This window comes from Procambarus clarkii, chromosome 59 (assembly GCF_040958095.1).
Source record: "Procambarus clarkii isolate CNS0578487 chromosome 59, FALCON_Pclarkii_2.0, whole genome shotgun sequence".
Lineage (NCBI taxonomy): Eukaryota > Metazoa > Arthropoda > Malacostraca > Decapoda > Cambaridae > Procambarus > Procambarus clarkii.
The window spans coordinates 20,654,591-20,675,781 of record NC_091208.1 but is presented as its reverse complement, the minus strand read 5'-3'; positions in this window follow the sequence as shown (position 1 = coordinate 20,675,781).

Here is a 21,191-nt window from a genome sequence, read left to right as displayed (position 1 = left end):
TTCAATCTTATCCTGGTTTACGTCCTAGGGCCAGATTCACGAAGTAGTTACGCAAGCACTTACGAACCTGTTCATTTTTTCTCAATATTTGGCGGCTTTGTTTACAATTATTAAACAGTTAATGAGCTCCGAAGCACCAGGAGGCTGTTTATACCAACAACAACAGTTGATTGGCAAGTTTTCATGCTTGTAAACTGTTAAATAATTGTAAACAAAGTCGTCAAAGATTGAGGAAAGATGTACACGTTCGTAAGTACTTGCGTAACTGCTTCGTGAATCTAGCCCCTAGTTTCTTCTGGTCTTAAGAGGAGAAACTCAACAAATACCAGGTCAAAGAGTCGTGTCCACGGGTCTTAATTACTCTCATTGATTCGTTAGGTTGTTAGGGGTGGGGGTGGGGTTGTGGGGCGGGGGGTTCGGGGGGGGGGCTTTGTTTTGGGTGCTGGTTCATTAGAGACGATACGAGGTCATTAAATCGGGTTTGTGTGATGGTGAGTGTTTCTCTCTCTCTTGCTGTTATTGAATTGAAATTGAAATTGAAAATCATCAACAAATCAATAATTAAAAAAACAAATCATCAAATTAAAAAATCATCAACAAATCAACAATTAAAAAAACAAATCATCAAATTAATCAACAATTAAACAATATCAAAACGCTTTAATTTATAAAATAATTTCACATTTATTGTTGACTTTAATCTCAAGCTCTAATAGTAAAAATATAATGAAAATAAGAATAATACATATTATTATATTTTAAGTAATAATACTAAAAATAAAAATGACAAAACCAGCAATTCCCAGACTGACACAGTAATACCCATTCTCGCACTTTCTTATAGTCAATATTGACTTATTAAATACGTGCATATGTGACATACTAGTTTACCTTGAAAAGCTTCATAGAAAACACCGACCTTACCTAACCTTCTTAGTATGTTAAGATAAGCATCTTATTGCTTCGTAATTACAATTATTACTTAACCTATACCTATAATAGGTTAAGTAATAATTGTAATTACGAAGCAATAAGATGTTTATCTTAACATACTAAGAAGGTTAGGTAAGGTCGGTGTTTTCTATGAAGCTTTTCAATGTAAGCTAAAAGTCACAATAAATTAGTATGTCACATATGCACGTATTTAATAAGTCAATATTGACTATACGAAAGTGCGAGAACGGGTTGCATAGTAATACCCATTCAAAATATAAATTGTTACAGTGTACGAACATTAAAAGATACACGAACCATGCCAAATAACTTCAAACCCAAAATCAATAGGATGCATACAGCTTAAAAAATAAAAAAATAGCAAACATGAAATTATAGATATTTGTACAAAAACACATTCAAGGGCTCAGGATCACTTTGAACACAGCTTATGTTAAGGGATTTGATATTAACAAGTGTTAAAAAAAAGGGAATCGCTACTGGTATTATTTGATCTATATTGCGGTTCCTACCGTTCTTTTGTCTTTATTGCTGCTGCTGTTGCTGCTGCTGTTGCTGCTGCTGCTGCTGCTGCTGCTGCTGCTGCTGTTGCTGCTGCTGCTGCTGCTGCTGCTGCTGCTGCTGTTGCTGCTGCTGCTGCTGCTGCTGCTGCTGCTGCTGCTGCTAGTGTTACGAGTGTTGTACAAAATTGAAATTGTTGTACCCCGCAAAAAGTTTACCTTTTGTAATACTGAATTCTAAAGGGCATATCGCGTATAGGAACAGGCTATAGAAAACGAACCTAAAACCTTAACCTAATCTGACCCTTTGGTCAAAATAAGCAATCTAGGTTTATCATATGACATTTGAGGACTAATTTAATACATATATGTACCAAATATGTACTTTCCCTGGCCTCATGGGGAAACGCTAGGTTTATTTGTTTCCTTTTTCTCGTGTTTTAATAGCACAAAAATGGACTTTGTTAGGGGCAACAATGCATATTTTGTACTATTAGCGATAGTAGCTAGAGGCACTTATCATTTTGCGTGACAGCTTGGGGACCTGCCACCACTGTTACAACCACTGGGAGCCGGTCGGCCGAGCGGACAGCACGCTGGACTTGTGATCCTGTGGCCCTGGGTTCGATCCCAGGCGCCGGCGAGAAACAATGGGCAGAGTTTCTTTCACCCTATGCCCCTGTTACCTAGCAGTAAAATAGGTACCTGGGTGTTGTTAGTCAGCTGTCACGGGCTGCTTCCTGGGGGTGGAGGCCTGGTCAAGGACCGGGCCGCGGGGACACTAAAGCCCCGAAATCATCTCAAGATAACCTCAAGATAGCCACCACTGCCGTTACCATCTTTGCTTAAACTACCACAACGACAAGCTCAGCAACTCCCTCACAACCACAAACTACCGCCAGTATAACTAGAACTACAGATGTGAACTTTCCTATCTACACCCATCTACTATCTACCATCTACCATCTACCCCCCATCCCCTACTCAATCTCTCGCTCGGTCTACATTCAGAATTAATCTCCTGGCTTATTTGTGCAGTCAGGTCAATGTTTTTGTTGTCCTGTTTATGTTGACATGTAAATATTAACTTCTCTGATATGTGTTGTCTTTATTTAACAAGTTAGGCGGATCTGTCATGTTTAGGTGGTGATAGATACGTAGATATATTATTTTAGAGGGGCACAAGAAAGGGCTTTGGTTATAGCATGTTTTATTTGGCAAAATAACAGAAGAGGAGGAGCATTGATGGAAAAGGAATTGGAAATGAAGAAACAAAAATGTGGAAGAGGAGAAGAAAGAGGAGACTGGAGACGAGGAGAAGAAACAGCAGTAAGAAGATGAAGACGATACAAAGGAGAGTCAAGACTTAGGAAAAAGAGAGTGGAAGAGAGGAGGAACAATTAGACTTAGAAGAGAAAGAGAATAAGAAGCAAGGAGGAAGAGAAACAATACGACAAAAGTGGGAGGAAGAGAATTTAAGTATGAGAGAAAATATAGGTATTTTCTCACCTAATTTACTTCGAAGACAGAAGCGTTCAGAGGAGAGAAACCAATTTTAAACTGACTCAAAACTTCCCAGAGTTCAGCTGTGGGAAATCTTTCAATCATACTTGGAGAGAGAGAAAGAGAGAGAGAGAGAGAGAGAGAGAGAGAGAGAGAGAGAGAGAGAGAGAGAGAGAGAGAGAGAGAGAGAGAGAGTAAGAAAGATCAAGTAACTCAATGACAAAGAAAAAAAGAGTGTTAATCTCTATATTTTATTTCACTATTGACCAGAAAAGAAATATATATTTTACACACAGAAATCACAATAGCGTGACGCATCAAATGAACAAATCCACAAGGGCCGTGACGTAGGCTCGAACCCTCGTCACGGCCCTTGTGGATTTATTCATTTAACTATATATATTTTACCTGCAATCGAAATTTAAAATTTAGTGGCCACCACGAAGGAAGTTATTAAACAATCAGATCAACTCAAGACGTTCCTCTCAGTAGCTGCAAGAGACCTTTACACTTGTGAAGATGAGCTTGGTAAGCCCTTGTCTTGGAAAGTTGAATAAATCATTAGATTGGAGGGCAATACCGGAACTGTGGAGGGTTAGTAGTGTGGCTTACATTTTTAAGAAGGGGGAGTTGGTCATTTGTGTTGAACTATCGGTTAATAGATTATGGTCTATTTGCGAATTTGTTGCGAGAGAATTGACTTAAGCTCTTCTTTGCTTTATTTTGGAGATCTTGGAAAATAATTAGATGGGTTGTCCATTTCTCGAAGGTTTGTTTGGGAGGTGTCCTCCTGAGGGCTGCTCTCCTAAGGGCTGCTTTTCTAAGGGTTGCCATCCTCCTAAGGGCTACCCCCTCCTAAGGGCTTGTTCGGGAGGTGCCCTCCTGAGGGCTGCTCTTCTAAGGGCTGCCCTCCTCCTAAGGGCTGCCCTCCTCTTAAGGGCTGTCCTCTTCCTTAGGGCTGCCCTTCTCCTAAGGGCTGCCCTCTTCCTAAGGGCTGCACTCTTAAGGGCTGCCCACCCCTCGGTGCTATAAACTCCCCCAAGTTTCACACATTGTATCCAACTTTAATCCATCATAAACAGCTTAACAATTTCTACACGTTTTGTCGACTCTGACTGCGTTAGAATCATTTATCATATGTTATGTAGTTTTTGACTTTGTAATAGGATGTATGAAAGAGACTTTCTCACGACTTTCAAATATTTCTCACTCGGTACTTTCTGCTGTTTTTATGCAGTAAATTAATACAATTTTTCTAAAATTGTATTACTATATAATGCAGATGTTATTACAAATAGATGCTCAAAATATCTATTGGCATTTTATTTTGATATTCTGTTTCTATATTCAATATTTTGATATTGTATCTATTGATATTCAATATCTATTGATATTCAATATCTATTGATATTCAATATCTATTGATATTCAATATCTATTGATATTGAATATCTATTGATATTCAATATCTATTGATATTCAATATCTATTGATATTCAATATCTATTGATATTCAATATCTATTGATATTTCATTCACCTTGGGCACTGGGAGTCTCGAACACCCGTCCTCTTACATGGGAGGTAGACGCGGTATCAGGCTAAGATAGAGATATAACACTAAGATATAACACATACTATGGGGCTTGCTTTTAAAAGGGAAGGACCCACACAGGATTCTCCTGTGGGGGAATCCTGTGATTCTTCCTAAACACAGGATATTCTCCTGCGTTTTTTAGGTACCGCTCCTGATAGAGCGGTCCAACCATTTGGGCTGGACGGTAGAGCGACGGTCTCGCTTCATGCAGGTCGGCGTTCAATCCCCGACCGTCCAAGTGGATGGGCACCATTCCTTCCCCCCCCCCCTCCCCGTCCCATCCCAAATCCTTATCCTGACCCCTTCCCAGTGCTATAGAGCCGCAGTGGCCTGGTGATTTCCCCTGATAAATTCCCTCCCTCCATGTCGTGGTGGGGGGCATGCTCTCACTTGTCTTAATGGGAAATGGTCTATCGAGGTTCGACTCCCAGTGTCATTCCCGAATATATATATTCAGTTCGCTTGGCGGCTCATTATCATATTTATAAGGTTAATGAACTCGCATATTAATTAGCAAATCATGGGTTGAATGACCTCGTTGATGACATGCTGTAGAGGTGACTGTGAGGTGACCTGTGAGGTGACCTGTGAGGTGACCTGTGAGGTGACCTGTGTGGTGACCTGTGAGGTGACCTGTGAGGTGACCTGTGAGGTGACCTGTGAGGTGACCTGTGAGGTGACCTGTGAGGTGACCTGTGAGGTGGCCTGTGAGGTGACCTGTGAGGTGACCTGTGAGGTGACCTGTGAGGTGACTGTGAGGTGACCTGTGAGGTGACCTGTGAGGTGACTGTGAGGTGACCTGTGAGGTGACCTGTGAGGTGCCTGTGAGGTGACCTGTGAGGTGACCTGTGAGGTGACCTGTGAGGTGCCTGTGAGGTGACTGAGAGGGGACCTGTGAGGTGCCTGTGAGGTGACCTGTGAGGTGACCTGTGAGGTGACCTGTGAGGTGCCTGTGAGGTGACTGAGAGGTGACCTGTGAGGTGACCTGTGAGGTGACCTGTGAGGTGACCCTGCCCACCCGTAAGGAAGAAATGGGGAAAAAAGTAGAGGATAATCGTACAGATATTAAGAAGCAGATATGAATGAAGAAATATATAAGATAAAGAAAAAGAAGCAGATGAAGGAGAAGCAGAGGAGGGAGAAGCAGAGGAGGGAGAAGCAGAGGAGGGAGAAGCAGAGGAGGGAGAAGCAGAGGAAGGAGAAGCAGAGGAGGGAGAAGCAGAGGAAGGAGAAGCAGAGGAAGGAGAAGCAGAGGAAGGAGAAGCAGAGGAAGGAGAAGCAGAGGAAGGAGAAGCAGAGGAGGGAGAAGCAGAGGAAGGAGAAGCAGAGGAAGGAGAAGCAGAGGAGGGAGAAGCAGAGGAAGGAGAAGCAGAGGAAGGAGAAGCAGAGGAAGGAGAAGCAGAGGAAGGAGAAGCAGAGGAAGCAGAAGCAGAGGAAGGAGAAGCAGAGGAAGCAGAAGCAGAGGAAGCAGAAGCAGAGGAAGGAGAAGCAGAGGAAGGAGAAGCAGAGGAAGGAGAAGCAGAGGAAGGAGAAGCAGAGGAAGGAGAAGCAGAGGAAGGAGAAGCAGAGGAAGCAGAAGCAGAGGAAGGAGAAGCAGAGGAAGGAGAAGCAGAGGAGGGAGAAGCAGAGGAGGGAGAAGCAGAGGAGGGAGAAGCAGAGGAAGGAGAAGCAGAGGAAGGAGAAGCAGAGGAAGCAGAAGCAGAGGAAGGAGAAGCAGAGGAAGGAGAAGCAGAGGAAGCAGAAGCAGAGGAAGGAGAAGCAGAGGAAGCAGAAGCAGAGGAAGGAGAAGCAGAGGAAGCAGAAGCAGAGGAAGGAGAAGCAGAGGAAGCAGAAGACTAACCATAAATCGATCTTGCCCGTCCGACCCTATTATGACTTGAGTAGAAGGGGACTGATGAAGCACCGGAGGGAGTGTTGGAGAGAGTGTTGGAGGGAGTGTTGGAGGGAGTGTTGGAGTGTTGGAGGGAGTGTTGGAGTGTTGGAGAGAGTGTTGGAGGGAGTGTTGGAGGGAGTGTTGGAGTGTTGGAGAGAGTGTTGGAGGGAGTGTTGGAGGGAGTGTAGGAGGGAGTGTAGGAGTGTAGGAGGGAGTGTTGGAGGGAGTGTAGGAGGGAGTGTTGGAGGGAGTGTTGGAGGGAGTGTTGGAGTGTTGGAGAGAGTGTTGGAGGGAGTGTTGGAGGGAGTGTAGGAGGGAGTGTAGGAGTGTAGGAGGGAGTGTAGGAGGGAGTGTTGGAGGGAGTGTAGGAGGGAGTGTTGGAGGGAGTGTAGGAGGGAGTGTTGGAGGGAGTGTAGGAGTGTTGGAGGGAGTGTAGGAGGGAGTGTAGGAGGGAGTGTTGGAGGGAGTGTTGGAGGGAGTGTAGGAGGGAGTGTAGGAGGGAGTGTTGGAGTGTTGGAGGGAATGTAGGAGTGTTGGAGGGAGTGTAGGAGGGAATGGTGAAGACAGTGTAGGAGGAAGTGACACATCCTTTTAGGGGAACTGACGCCAAGAGACAACACCATAAATGTACAGGTGATCAATGATTTGGAAGAAGTTATGCTAGTAAAGACGGGGATTGAGAGAGAGAGAGAGAGAGAGAGAGAGAGAGAGAGAGAGAGAGAGAGAGAGAGAGAGAGAGAGAGAGAGAGAGTATTGATTGTGTACCTGGTAAAACAGTAAAGGGAAGACCTGTCTGTACATAAGAGGTAATCCACAGATTCTGTCGCAACTGATGAGGTCAGGATAAAAGAGCAGAGTGAGGGAGAGAAGGAGAGAGAGAGAGAGAGAGAGAGAGAGAGAGAGAGAGAGAGAGAGAGAGAGAGAGAGATGGATAGTGATAAGGAGAATAGGGGAGCTAGTAAGGACGAAGAGATAGAGCGTCAGAGAGGTTATAAGGCATTACTAACACATCCGCCACCTCATCTACTCCCTCCATATCGCATTCACCTTATCCTTCACTGACACCCAAGTATCAGGGGAGAACAGTGATATCCTTCACTGACGCCTAAATTTCTTAGCTACACACGCAAATTTTGTTTTATATATTTACTCTGTTTACACACACACACACACACACACACACACACACACACACACACACACACACACACACACACACACACACACACCATCAAAGACGAATACCTGACGAAGTTATTAAGCCATAATTACATCATAATGAGGTGTAGGATGTGAAGCAGCCAGGTATAGGCGGAACTGATTGACACCTTTAACCTAGTGGGTGTACCCGGTGGCTACACCTATAGTGAGTATACCATGTTTACCCAGAAACTCTACCTGGTGATTGCCTAATCATCTAACAACGACTAGACGAAACAACTTTCCATAACAAATGCAAACGACTGTCTCGTAATCTAAATTAATATAAACCTCCTTATTTGTGTCGTTCTGAACGAGCGTTGAACAATTTACGAACCTCGAGAGCTTGAAGCCATAAACATGAACTTGTATAAAGAGGTCTGAACCGTCCAAGACGATTTATCCATTGTGAGATCGGAATGCAAATAATGAGATCTTGGTTGTTCAGGGCGAACCTTTGAGGCAAGGGAAGGAGATAGAAGGTGATGTATGTGTACAGATCGCCTCCAGCGGCATCCCAATGAATACTAAACAACTGTGGACGTCTGAGGAACACCGCTCGACGATTTATGCTCTCTGTAAAAATGCATCTCTTCTGCCGAACCTCAAACGTCTGAAATACGACTTTCTTACCTAACCCACAAACGTTTGAAATACGACTTTCCTACCTAACCCACAAACGTTTGAAATACGACTTTTCTACCTAACCACAAACGTCCGAAATACGACTTTCCTACCTAACCACAAACGTCCGAAATACGACTTTCCTACCTAACCACAAACGTCCGAAATACGACTTTCCTACCTAACCACAAACGTTAAAAATACGACTTTCTTACCTAACCACAAACGTCCGAAATACGACTTTCCTACCTAACCACAAACGTTAAAAATACGACTTTCTTACCTAACCACAAACGTCCGAAATACGACTTTCCTACCTAACCACAAACGTACGAATTAGGTTCGTTGCCTATCTAATCTATCGAAGCCGATGCATGCAAAACGTCCATATTACGGTGCTTTAATATATATTTACACATTGTATTTTGAACGGTTTGATCGCTTCGAGGAAGGACCACAAAGTCACCTGAAGTTTACACATGTTTTGATTTATAAATAAAAGTGGAATGCACAAAAAATTTATATCTGGCTGATGTTTCTTAAGGATACCTGAATGGACGAGAATTCGCTCTGATGTCTCCTAGGGGACATCCGGTAAGACGATAAAGCTAAGATACGTCTCCTAGGGACATCTGAAGGCACGATAATCTTATGTGATTCTCAAGGCCATCTGCGTGTACGATAGTGCGATGTCAGATCTGGAGACATCCGAATGGACGTCATTCCTGTTTGATTTATCATAGGGAAATCAAATTGGACGATAAATCTATCTGATGTCTCCTAGGGACATGTAATTAGAGACAATCACATATGCTGTTTCGTAGGGACATCCCCGCCAAACACACACCGAAACTACGACGTTGGTACAACGTTCGAGCAAGTTTTAACACCTGCTAACCAGTTATAACAACCAATATAGCAAGTTGTAACAACGTTCTAATACGTCATAAACACGTTAAGCCAAGATGTAACAACTTTATTACAAGTTGTAACAAGCGGAAAATAGAGACAGTTACGGTTTGTGTTTCCAGGGTCTCAGTGACAGTAAATCTATTTCGTATTCACCTACAATATACGAATGGACGTCGTGCGCCTTTATGACTAATCACATTGGCTGGACGGTAGAACGACGGTCTCGCTTCGTGCAGATCGGCGTTCAATCCCCGACCGTCCACAAGTAGTTGGGCATCATTTCTTCCCCCGCCCCTTCCCGTCGCATCCCAAATCCTTTTCCTGAACCCTTCCCAGTGCTGTATAATGGCTTGTCGCTTTCTCTTGATAATTACCGTAACTGAGCACTTTTATATACACCTTAAAGGACGTTCCTGATAATGGGCTCAAAAGGCCCACCACTTACGGGCTATTCATGCCCGTGCCACCTTTTGTGTGGCTTCATCTTCATCTTAACACATTCATAAGGAAGACATCTCCCGTCATGCAGGGTGCAGTCGCACCTCCACAGATCTCCAGTATCAGCTCTTGATACTGGTAATGGCTCAAAAGGGCCACCACTTACGGGCTATTCATGCCCGTGCCACCTTTTGGGTGGCTTAATCTTTATCAGTCAATCAATCGTTCCTGAACCACATCTTGGCTTGCAGTTTCACTAGGAACATTACCACAATTAATAATTAGCTCCTAGTTTTAGTTTAAAAAGTGCAAGTGACAGTAAAATACAGAAACACAAAACTACATATAAATTGTATAATTTATTGGGTATAAATTGGATAAATTTAGATTTAGGAAAAACTTGGGTAAATACTGGTTCGGTAACAGGGTTGTTGATTTGTGGAACCAATTGCCGCGTAACGTGGTGGAGGTGGGGTCCCTCGATTATTTCAAGCGTGGGTTGGACATGTATATGAGTGGGATTGGGTGGTTATAGATAGGAGCTGCCTCGTATGGGCCAATAGGCCTTCTAGCAGTTGCCTTTGTTCTTATCTTCTTATGTTCTTATATCGGACAAATCATTGCCCCCCCCCCCTCCTTTCTCCGTATACCCCCCCTTTTGTCTTACCCCCCACTGTCTTAACCCCCCTCTTTAAAACTCCTCTTATATCCGTTCTCTAACCCCTCTAATGTCCACGTCCCTAATCCCCCCCCCCCCTCTGTCTCTTAACACCCTTCCCTTGTCCCTAATCTCCCCCCCCCGTTCCAAATGTTCTCTCTCATATACCCCCCCTCTTGACCACTTCCTCCCTACCTACCCCCCCCCTCTCTCTCTTACCCCCTTCCCTCGGACACAGGTGAGCCCAGGTGCGGGACTCAACACGCACCTGCCCATAATGTTAATGAAAATTTTACCGCTGTTTTTCATCTGAGAAACAAAGGAAGCGACATCACCTTTCTCCCCCCTCACCCCTTCCACCCTCCCCCTTCCTTCACCTTTGGCGCATTGCTTTCCTCTCTCTCCTCCTCCCCCCCTCATGTCTACCTCTTCCCCAAGTTCTCCCCCGCCCCTACCTCTCCCCCTCCCTCACCTCTTTTCATCTCCCCAAACCGTATCGGATTCGCTGAAACGACGCGACTCCTGCTTGATCAGTGGGTGAAGGGGAAGAGGAAGTAATATACGAAATGCGAGGACCCCGGTTCGAAAATCTATATTCGGGGGGGAGGTGGTTTCTATCAGCACTGTTGAGACGCTGGGGAAGGTGGTAGTGATGGTTTGGGTGTCCAGGACCGTCTTATGTCTTGTCCTCTGTCCTCTGTCCTCTCTCTCTCTCTCTCTCTCTCTCTCTCTCTCTCTCTCTCTCTCTCTCTCTCTCTCTCTCTCTCTCTCTCTCTCTCTCTCTCTCTCTCTCTCTATCTAACCCCACTTCCTGGCAAACAGACAAGCAAAAACAATTTTCATTCATTACATCAGGTAGAGACACACTGACATCTACACGACCAGAAACAAACAGGCAGAAACGTTTAATACAGCCGTAGACACCCACACACACACACACACACACACACACACACACACACACACACACACACACACACACACACACACACACACACACACATACACATACACACACATACACACACACACACACACACAACACACACACACACACACACACACACACACACACACACACACACACACACACACATACACACACACACACACACACACACACACACACACACACACACACACACATACACACACACACACACACACACAACACACACACACACACACACACACACACACACACACACACACACACACACACACACACACACACACACACACAAAGTGTCGACCAAAGAGCCAAAGCTCAACCCCCGCAAGCACAGTTAGGTGAGTACACACACACACACACACACACACACACCAGGGTAGACATACACATCTAACTAAACCAGACGCACAATGACACAAGCATGTGTGTCATTGCACGCATCCCGCGAGCCAGACAGACAGACAGACATGATTGACACAGATAGACACAGACACATAAACCCCCCCCCCCATCCCCCCCTCTCCCCCCCCCCCCCCCATTCAGGTTGTGCACACCTCCCATCACTCACTTCCGAGCGGGTAATTTGGCGTCAGTTGCTCGTTGACTGTAATAAAGTCAGCTGTTTTCGCTCAAAGCTTGACGTAATTACCCAATTGGGTCGTTCAAGGGCCACCGAACCTAACGAGGTGATTGGTGAGGATTGTTGGAGCAATGTTCTGATGTCTGATGTTTTACGATGCGGACGATAAAGCTGCTGTTTCGTATCCTTAAATATGTGCTTTATGTAGGCATGCATGTGTGTGTGTAAGACTTCTAGACTTTATATACATATAAAGTCTAAAGTCTAAATATATGTCTTTAATAAATCTCAATGGAAATAAATGTCTAAAGCACTTTCAACTCTCCTGGAGTCTTTGTCAATGGAAAAATGACAAGGGTCCACAGGAAGAGTGAAAGTTCATTAGCTAGATATTTCAACTTTTAGATGTGGTTTGAATGTTGAATAGTACATTACTTATACCTCGTGTTAAAATATTCTTCTGGAACTTCTTTCCTACGGCCTAAAACAACGTTAGAAAGAGTCTTGAAATACATTATTGATAGAAACGTGACTCCTACCAGAAGATTGAACTAATATTATACAATGAGAGCAAGAAGATTGCCAGCTTGTTAATGGGAAACTCTTCCAACACCAAAGAAAACGCCATGAAAGAGACGAACGTCGTCTATGCCTTCACAAGCCCATGTGAAGTGTATAGGCAAGACAACGATGTGAGTGTATAGGCAAGACAACGATGTGAGTGTATAGGCAAGACAACGATGTGAGTGTATAGGCAAGACAACGATGTGAGTGTATAGGCAAGACAACGATGTGAGTGTATAGGCAAGACAACGATGTGAGTGTATAGGCAAGACAACGATGTAAGTGTATAGGCAAGACAACGATGTGAGTGTATAGGCAAGACAACGATGTGAGTGTATAGGCAAGACAACGATGTGAGTGTATAGGCAAGACAACGATGTGAGTGTATAGGCAAGACAACGATGTGAGTGTATAGGCAAGACAACGATGTGAGTGTATAGGCAAGACAACGATGTGAGTGTATAGGCAAGACAACGATGTGAGTGTATAGGCAAGACAACGATGTGAGTGTATAGGCAAGACAACATTTCTTTCAACGCGCCTCTCAATGCACAAACATTGAAGCCCTATCAAAGGGACATACAGTCTCTACACACAATCAGATCATCACTAGAAATAGCCTGACAAACAATAAAATAATCGATAGATACAGCGACAATAAAAAGATTGGACATTGGCGAAGCACTACACATTAAACAACCCCAATCAATTGTCAAAAACCAGCTAAGACCAGATCCCACTCTGCCATCTTCCAGACCAAGACGAAACATCCAGCACACTGCCCCAATCCTCACTGATACACAGGAGATTGGTAAGTTGTTCTTGTTTAAGATTCGCTACTCAGAACAATAAGTTCCAGTAGCACGGACTATGGTGAGCCCGTAAGATTGGTAAGCCGCAGTGGGCCTTTTGCCCCATAATATTTCACCTCACCCTCGGATATTTATATTCTCCAGCTCGAAAATTGATTTTTCACCATCTGGTCACCATTTGGTCTGGGAGACATCTCCCGTCACGCAGGGTGCAGTCGCACCTCCACAGATCTCCAGTATCAGCTCTTGATACTGGTAATGGCTTAAAAGGGCCACCACTTACGGGCTATTCATGCCCGTGCCACCTTTTGGGTGGCTTAATCTTCATCAATCATCAATCAATCAAAATTGATTTGACCATCTGGTCACCATTTGGTCTGGGAGACATCTCCCGTCACGCAGGGTGCAGTCGCACCTCCACAGATCTCCAGTATCAGCTCTTGATACTGGTAATGGCTCAAAAGGGCCACCACTTACGGGCTATTCATGCCCGTGCCACCTTTTGGGTAGCTTAATCTTCATCAATCAATCAAAATTGATTTCGTTACGGGCTATTCATGCCCGTGCCACCTCTTGCGTGGCTTAATCTTCATCAATCAATCAATCAATTGATTTCCATACGGGCTATTCATGCCCGTGCCACCTCTTGCGTGGCTTAATCTTCCATCAATCACTCAATTGATTTCCCTAAATCTCTACAGACACATCCAAGCCGGTCAACAAACGCGTGCAGAGAGTTAGTGGGACAGACAGCCACAATAACCTCGAGACAGTTCAATAGACGATTAAGGCAGCGTCTGAGATGCTCTCAGACGCAAGTTCGAATCCTCGTCACGGCCCTTGTGGATTTGCTCAACAAATAAACTCATTCCTCCTCCCACCACTAGACATATTACTCGCAATACACAAATTTAAATTAAAACCAATTTTACTCTTTATCTTCGATTATCTTCTTATCTTCGATTATCTTATCTTCGATTATCGTGGATTATCTTCGCTGGAAAAGCATCTTGTCAGTTTTAATTCAGAAAATAATATGGCGAAAAAAATCAGAAGCACTCGATTCACAAGTCTATCTTCGCGAATACACTTTAGTTTGTTTGTTTGTGTTTGGGACCGGGCTGTATTTACACTCATTAGATTAAATTGCGTTCTCAGTGTTTTTCGTTAAATGATAATTTGTTCATTTATGAGTATACGCTGATGCGTCAGGCCATGCGTGGCTCTGGTGGTACCATATGTGGTTCATGTGGTTCCATGCGTGGCTCTGGTGGTACCATGCGTGGCTCTGGTGGTACCATGCGTGGCTCTGGTGGTACCATGCGTGGCTCTGGTGGTTCCATGCGTGGCTCTGGTGGTACCATGCGTGGCTCTGGTGGTACCATGCGTGGCTCTGGTGGTACCATGCGTGGCTCTGGTGGTTCCATGCGTGGCTCTGGTGGTACCATATGTGGTTCCATGCGTGGCTCTGGTGGTACCATACATGGTTCCATGCGTGGTTCATATGCTTCCATGCGTGGCTCTGGTGGTTCCATGCGTGGCTCTGGTGGTTCCATGCGTGGCTCTGGTGGTTCCATGCGTGGCTCTGGTGGTTCCATGCGTGGCTCTGGTGGTACCATATGTGGTTCCATGCGTGGCTCTGGTGGTACCATACATGGTTCCATGCGTGGTTCATATGCTTCATTCGTGGCTCTGGTGGTACCATGCGTGGCTCTGGTTATCTTGAGGTTATCTTGAGATGATTTCGGGGCTTTTTAGTGTCCCCGCGGCCCGGTCCTCGACCAGGCCTCCACCCCCACGAAGCAGCCCGTGGCAGCTGACTAACACCCAGGTACCTATTTTACCGCTAGGTAACAGGGGCATACCCCTGGTGGTACCATGATGCCGCAGGACACACAAATGCTCTAAATATCCCATAATCCCTAATGAACAACTGAACACTGAACAATACGCATCATAATACCAAACATCCCAACATCTACTCTCTCTCTTTCACCGGAGAACAAATTGATGGTACATTTATTCTTTGTATAAAATATTCTGTGTTGTTGTTTCCCCGCTATTTATTTATTCTAGCGATAATTGCTTCCGATATGTAAAGGTTTTCCCACAATTTATTTACATTTGCAGTGAATGACATTATAGGTGATGTATAATGTATATTGAACTGGTTTATTGATCACTTGGCAACTCAACAACAGCCTGTTGTTTGTAGGCGCTCTGATTGTTGTTGATTGTTGTGATTGTTGCTGTTGGTAGACGCTGGGATTGTTGCTGTTCACTGGCGCCGTGATTGATGTTTACAAGAGGCATCATTGATGCTGTTAAGAGGCATTGTTGCTGTTCACTGGCGCCGTGATTGTCACCTTACAATCAGCGATGACAATACTCCTGGCCCTCTACAACCAACTATAATAATACTCTCCACCGATTGATTGATTGATAAAGATTAAGCCACCCAAGAGGTGGCACGGGCATGAATAGCCCGTAACTCTCCACCCAACAACCAGTGGTTATATAGCCAAGGATGGTCGTCTTGACATCACGTCCGACCATCTGGTCACCACTTGGTCCGGGAGACATCTCCCGTCACGCAGGGTGCAGTCGCGCCTCCACAGATCTCCAGTATCAGCTCTGGATACTGGTAATGGCTCAAAAGGGCCACCACTTACGGGCTATTCATGCCCGTGCCACCTCTTGGGTGGCTTAATCTTTATCAATCAATCTTGACATCAACAGATGTGCTGCGAATACAGATGCCACCTCCCCCCTCCATGAATTGAAAGGGGGGGGGGCATGAGACCTTTTTATCTTATATAAACTCGACTACCTCCCAAGATCCTCCGTGGTCTGAATGGCCCCAGAAGCCCTCTCCAACCCTACGTTATCATGTAGAGCGGGGTTCAATTCCCGGCGCCGGCGAGAAACAATGGGCAGAGTTTCCTTTCACCCTGATGCCCCTGTTACCTAGCAGTAAATAGGTACCTGGGAGTTAGACAGCTGTTACGGGCTGCTTCCTGTGTGTGTGTGTGTGTGTGTATGTGTGTGTGTGTGTGTGTGTGTGTGTGTGTGTGTGTGTGTGTGTGTGTGTGTGTGTGTGTGGAAAAAAGTTAGTAGTTAGTAACAGTAGTGATTGATTGACAGTTGAGAGGCGGGCCGAAAGAGCAGATCTCAACCCCACCCCCCCTCCCTGCAAGCACAACTAGATGAATACACATACAAAACCTCTCTCCCCCCCTCCCCCCCCCCCCCCCCCCCCCCCCCCTCAAACAAACAATTCAACACCTACACGTAAATAAATTCAGACACTAATTACTGTAAACAAATAAGAAACTACCATATGGCCGCTTGTTCATCACACAGTGTTTACTCTCCCGCTCAGCCTAATGTTGAGCAGTCAATAAGTGTGATAATCTATTGCTGGCACAAGAGACGAGATGATAGTAATTGTGTAATCTGATAATTTGTGATAATCTTGAGTTGTATAATTGATGAGTGATTCAGGTATTTTTCTTGTGTGAATTACTTGATTGTTATCATTTTAAGAGTAATGTTGATTTGGATTTTCATTTAGAGAAATTTGTTGGTGTAAATGATTAATTCTCATGTTGGGTATTGGTTGTATTGGTGGGTTTTGTATTGTAGTGGTACACTGTCCTGTTTTGTTCATTGTTTTGCTGTCTGTCTGTCTCTCTCTGTCTCTCTCTCTCTCTCTCTCTCTCTCTCTCTCTCTCTCTCTCTCTCTCTCTCTCTCTCTCTCTCTCTCTCTCTCTCTCTCTCTCTCTCTCTCTCCCTGTCTCTCTCCCTGTCTGTCTCTCTCCCTGTCTGTCTCTCTCTGTCTCTCTCTGTCTGTCTCTCTCTCTCTCTCTCTCTCTCTCTCTCTCTCTCTCTCTCTCTCTCTCTCTCTCTCTCTCTCTCTCTCTCTCTCTCTCTCTCTCTCTCTCTCTTTCTCTCTCTTTCTCTCTCTTTCTCGTTATCGTTTCCCTTCTTACCGACTGTCTCTCCCTCGTTCTCGTTCTCTCTCGCTTTTGTTCATTTACTCCTTAACGTACTTCACATTTTCTCCTCTGAATTCGTTCATTTTGTTTGTGCATATGATGCTCTCCTCCTACCTCCCTCCCTCCCTGCCTCTCCCTCCCTCTCCCTCCCTCTCTCTCTCCCTCCCTGCCTCTCCCTGCCTCACTCTCTCCCTGCCTCTCCCTCCCTCCCTCCCTCTCCCTCTCCCTGCCTCTCCCTCCCTCCCTGCCCAAGTGTTATGGCTCGGTGGCTGCCTACCAAAGGCTATTCACCCACCCCAGACCTGGCTCAGGAACCGTTCCATGGGCGAACCCGGTTAATGACCTACTTAACCAGTGGTTCATGGCACCCAGCCGCCTGGCCCCCCCCCCTAGCCGAGTTTGTGGCTCGCAGTGGCACCCGCAAGTACGGTTTGTGGCACTCGTCTCGGGTCCTGGCACTGGTCTGTAGGGCTCAGGTAGGTTCCTGGCACCGGTTTATGCGAGGTTTCTAGCGGGGTTCATGGTTCATGGCCCCCCTCGTAGCATGATCTGTGGCTCCCAGCCCTCCTCCTAGCATGGTCTGTGGCTCCCAGCCCTCCTCCTAGCATGGTCTGGGGCTCCCAGCCCTCCTCCTAGCATGGTCTGGGGCTCCCAGCCCTCCTCCTAGCATGGTCTGTGGCTCCCAGCCCTCTTCCTAGCATGATCTGGGGCTCCCAGCCCTCCTAGCATGGTATGTGTTTCCCAGCCGCCCTCCTAGCATGGCCAGTGGCTCCCAGCCGCCCTCCTAGCATGGTCTGTGGCTCCCAGCCTCCCTCCTAGCATGGTCTGTGGCTCCCAGCCTCCCTCCTAGCATGACCAGTGGCTCCCAGCCTCCCTCCTAGCATGGCCAGTGGCTCCCAGCCCTCCTAGCATGGTCTACGTTGGGTTTTCGTCATGGATTCCTGCTTTCAAGGCAGCTCCTAAGGGCGTCCTGTGCTTCCCAGATCCTTCCTTAGCCCTTGCTGGGGCTTCATTGTCTCCTCCAAGCTTTATCACTCATCCCATGTCTGTTAGTGTTGCTGAATGTTGCTTCCATCATCAGTTCCAGGGATGGCTGTTACTCTCAACTTGTTGAGCTGTGTCTCCTAGCTCGTGTGTCTCCTAGCTCGTGTGTCTCCAAGCTCGTGTGTCTTCTAGCTTGGATGTCTTCTAGCTCGGATGTCTCCTAGTTCGTGTGTCTCCTAGCTTGGATGTGTCCTAGTTCGTGTGTCTCCTAGCTTGGATGTCTGCTAGTTCGTGTGTCTCCTAGCTTGGATGTCTCCTAGTTCGTGTGTCTCCTAACATGTCTCCTAGTAAATATGTTGCCTCGTGATGGATTTAGGCTCACACGGTAGCAAACAAATATCTCCTCTGCGTCACCCTTCTCTCTGCTACTTCTCTCCTCACTACAAAGATACAGTCTTACAGCCACGTGCGTCTTGCGACAAAGTGACAGACTACCCTCTCTCACACACAGAGATCACACTAACGTGATGCATCAAATGAAACCCTTTTTTCAACCTTTTTTTTTCAACCCTTTTACCCTGTCGTAGCTCAGTCGATTAAGGCAGTGTCTGGGATGCTCCCGGACGCTGGTTCGAATCCTTGTCACGGCCCTTGTGGATTTGTTCAGACTACCCTCTACTTCTCCTCCCCACCTCACTTCAGAGCCAAAGTCTCCCACCGCGACTCAGACCATTTCCCTCTGCTTCTCTTTCTTTAATGGGTACAGTTTCTCCCTTTCTCTAGAGGGACGGTTTTTGCTCTGCATCTCCCCTAATAGCAGTATTCAAAAGCAGAGGTTCAATAGGTATGCTGGCAGAAAAGTCTATCAACAAAAGGATCAAGACTTTTCAACACTCAATAAAAGAGGACTTGACAAGCACCGCCAATGGATACCTGATCAACCAACCAGGTTGGCAGCCGCCGCGTCCAAGAGTCTGGATGATCAGACCAGCAACCAGGAGGCCTGAGGGTTAGAGACTGGGCCGCGAGGACGTTGATCCTCGGTGTCATCGCATGAGAACCGCAAGTTATCCCTTCACTAAAGAGTCTCCTCTTTAGCTCTATCCTCACTAGATAGTCATCCTTCTGCCTCTCTCCTCATTACAGAGACATTATCTTCCTCTTGTGTCTCCCCTGACTAGAGCGACAATCTTCCCTCTGCCTCTCCCCTCAATAGAGATAGTCTCCCCTCCGCTTGTCCCCTCACTACTGAGTGAGCGGTTCCTCTCTTCTGGCTACAGACAGACAAAGACGCCACACTGGAGGGTTAAGCACAATAGGTGCTGGCTCTGTCTACCTTCATAATGATGTGCAAACATCATGTGACACAGGCCATGGGCTACCCCCAGGGTGTAGGGGTGGTGAGAGAGAGAGAGAGAGAGAGAGAGAGAGAGAGAGAGAGAGAGAGAGAGAGAGAGAGAGAGAGAGAGAGAGAGACAGAGAGACACAGAGACAGAGAGACAGAGAGAGAGAGAGACAGAGAGAGAGAGAGAGAGAGAGAGAGAGAGAGAGAGAGAGAGAGAGAGAGAGAGAGAGAGAGAGAGAGAGAGAGAGAGAGAGAGAACAGTTACTCCCCACACTATATACTAAATCACACACACACACCTATATATGTGTGTGTGTGTATATATATATATATATATATATATATATATATATATATATATATATATATATATATATATATATATATATATATATATATATATATATATATATATATATATATATATGCAATGAAACCACTCACAAATACTAAAATACAACAAACAGACGTACTAATTACTACTAAATTACGAGTAAACTGAAATTAATTAATAAAATTAATAATTAAATAAGAGCAAGAACACAGATACAAAAACACGAAGAACAAGTAAAGATGCAAATATTAAAATAAGAGAAACAATAAAACAAGTAATAAAATAGACAAACAAACAATAAATGATGTACTAAAATGGAACAATAATGCACAAAACAATTCAACAGACAAATATGCAAATAGTGAGAATTATGGTGGAAATAAAATTAAACACTAAATTATAGAAATAAATACTAAACACTAAATAAAATTAAACACTATAATTATAGAAATAAATACTAAACACTAAATAAAATTAAACACTATAATTATAGAAATAAATACTAAAATAGAAAAATATATATATATAAAAATTTACAACAAAAACTCAAAGATCAAAATGTTTAAAGGGATTAATTTTTTTGGGGGGGTAAAAAATACAATTATTATTTGTCAGTTTATTACTGTTAATTTTATTATATTAATATTTGTATTACTCATTGCTTTTATTAATTAATATTATTATTATTAATGAAATAGGTAGAAGCCGTGATGAGGGTTCGAACCTCAATGATACATTACGTTAATAAAATAATAACCAAGAAATCACATTATCATTTTATTATTCGCACAAAAAAATCACATTAACGTGATGTTTCAATGATAAAATCAACTGGAGTCGTGCGGGAACTTTGAACTAACAACATGGGTGATCCTATGTTTTTATAATTATTTAATTATTATTATGTATATTATAAACTCACATAAGTACGCTAGCGATCAATGAGTAGCAGAAAGTTCTATGTAGGCTCAATAAAGTCCTTTTTTATTAACGTACTTTAAAGATGGTTTTATTTTGCACTTAAATTGTATCATTAATACAAATGATTAAATATTTATATATAATGTGGCGCATGTAAGTGAAACAGGGAGGGACAACTCCGTAGAGTATAATAACCTGGCCCTGTAGACTGACTGGTGGTTGATGATATCCTCAAAATGCATCCGGAGTCTGCCAGAGCAGACTGCCTATCACATGCCTCTGTATGACTAACCATCCTGTGTGATGGGGATTTTTTAGCATCACGTACTTAGCTTTTTTGACACACTGTACTCCACTTCATATAGTCTAGGGTACCTGCACTAATGCAGATGTACTTAATGTATTAATAATAATAAAAAAAGACTGACCATCCTCCAAAGGAC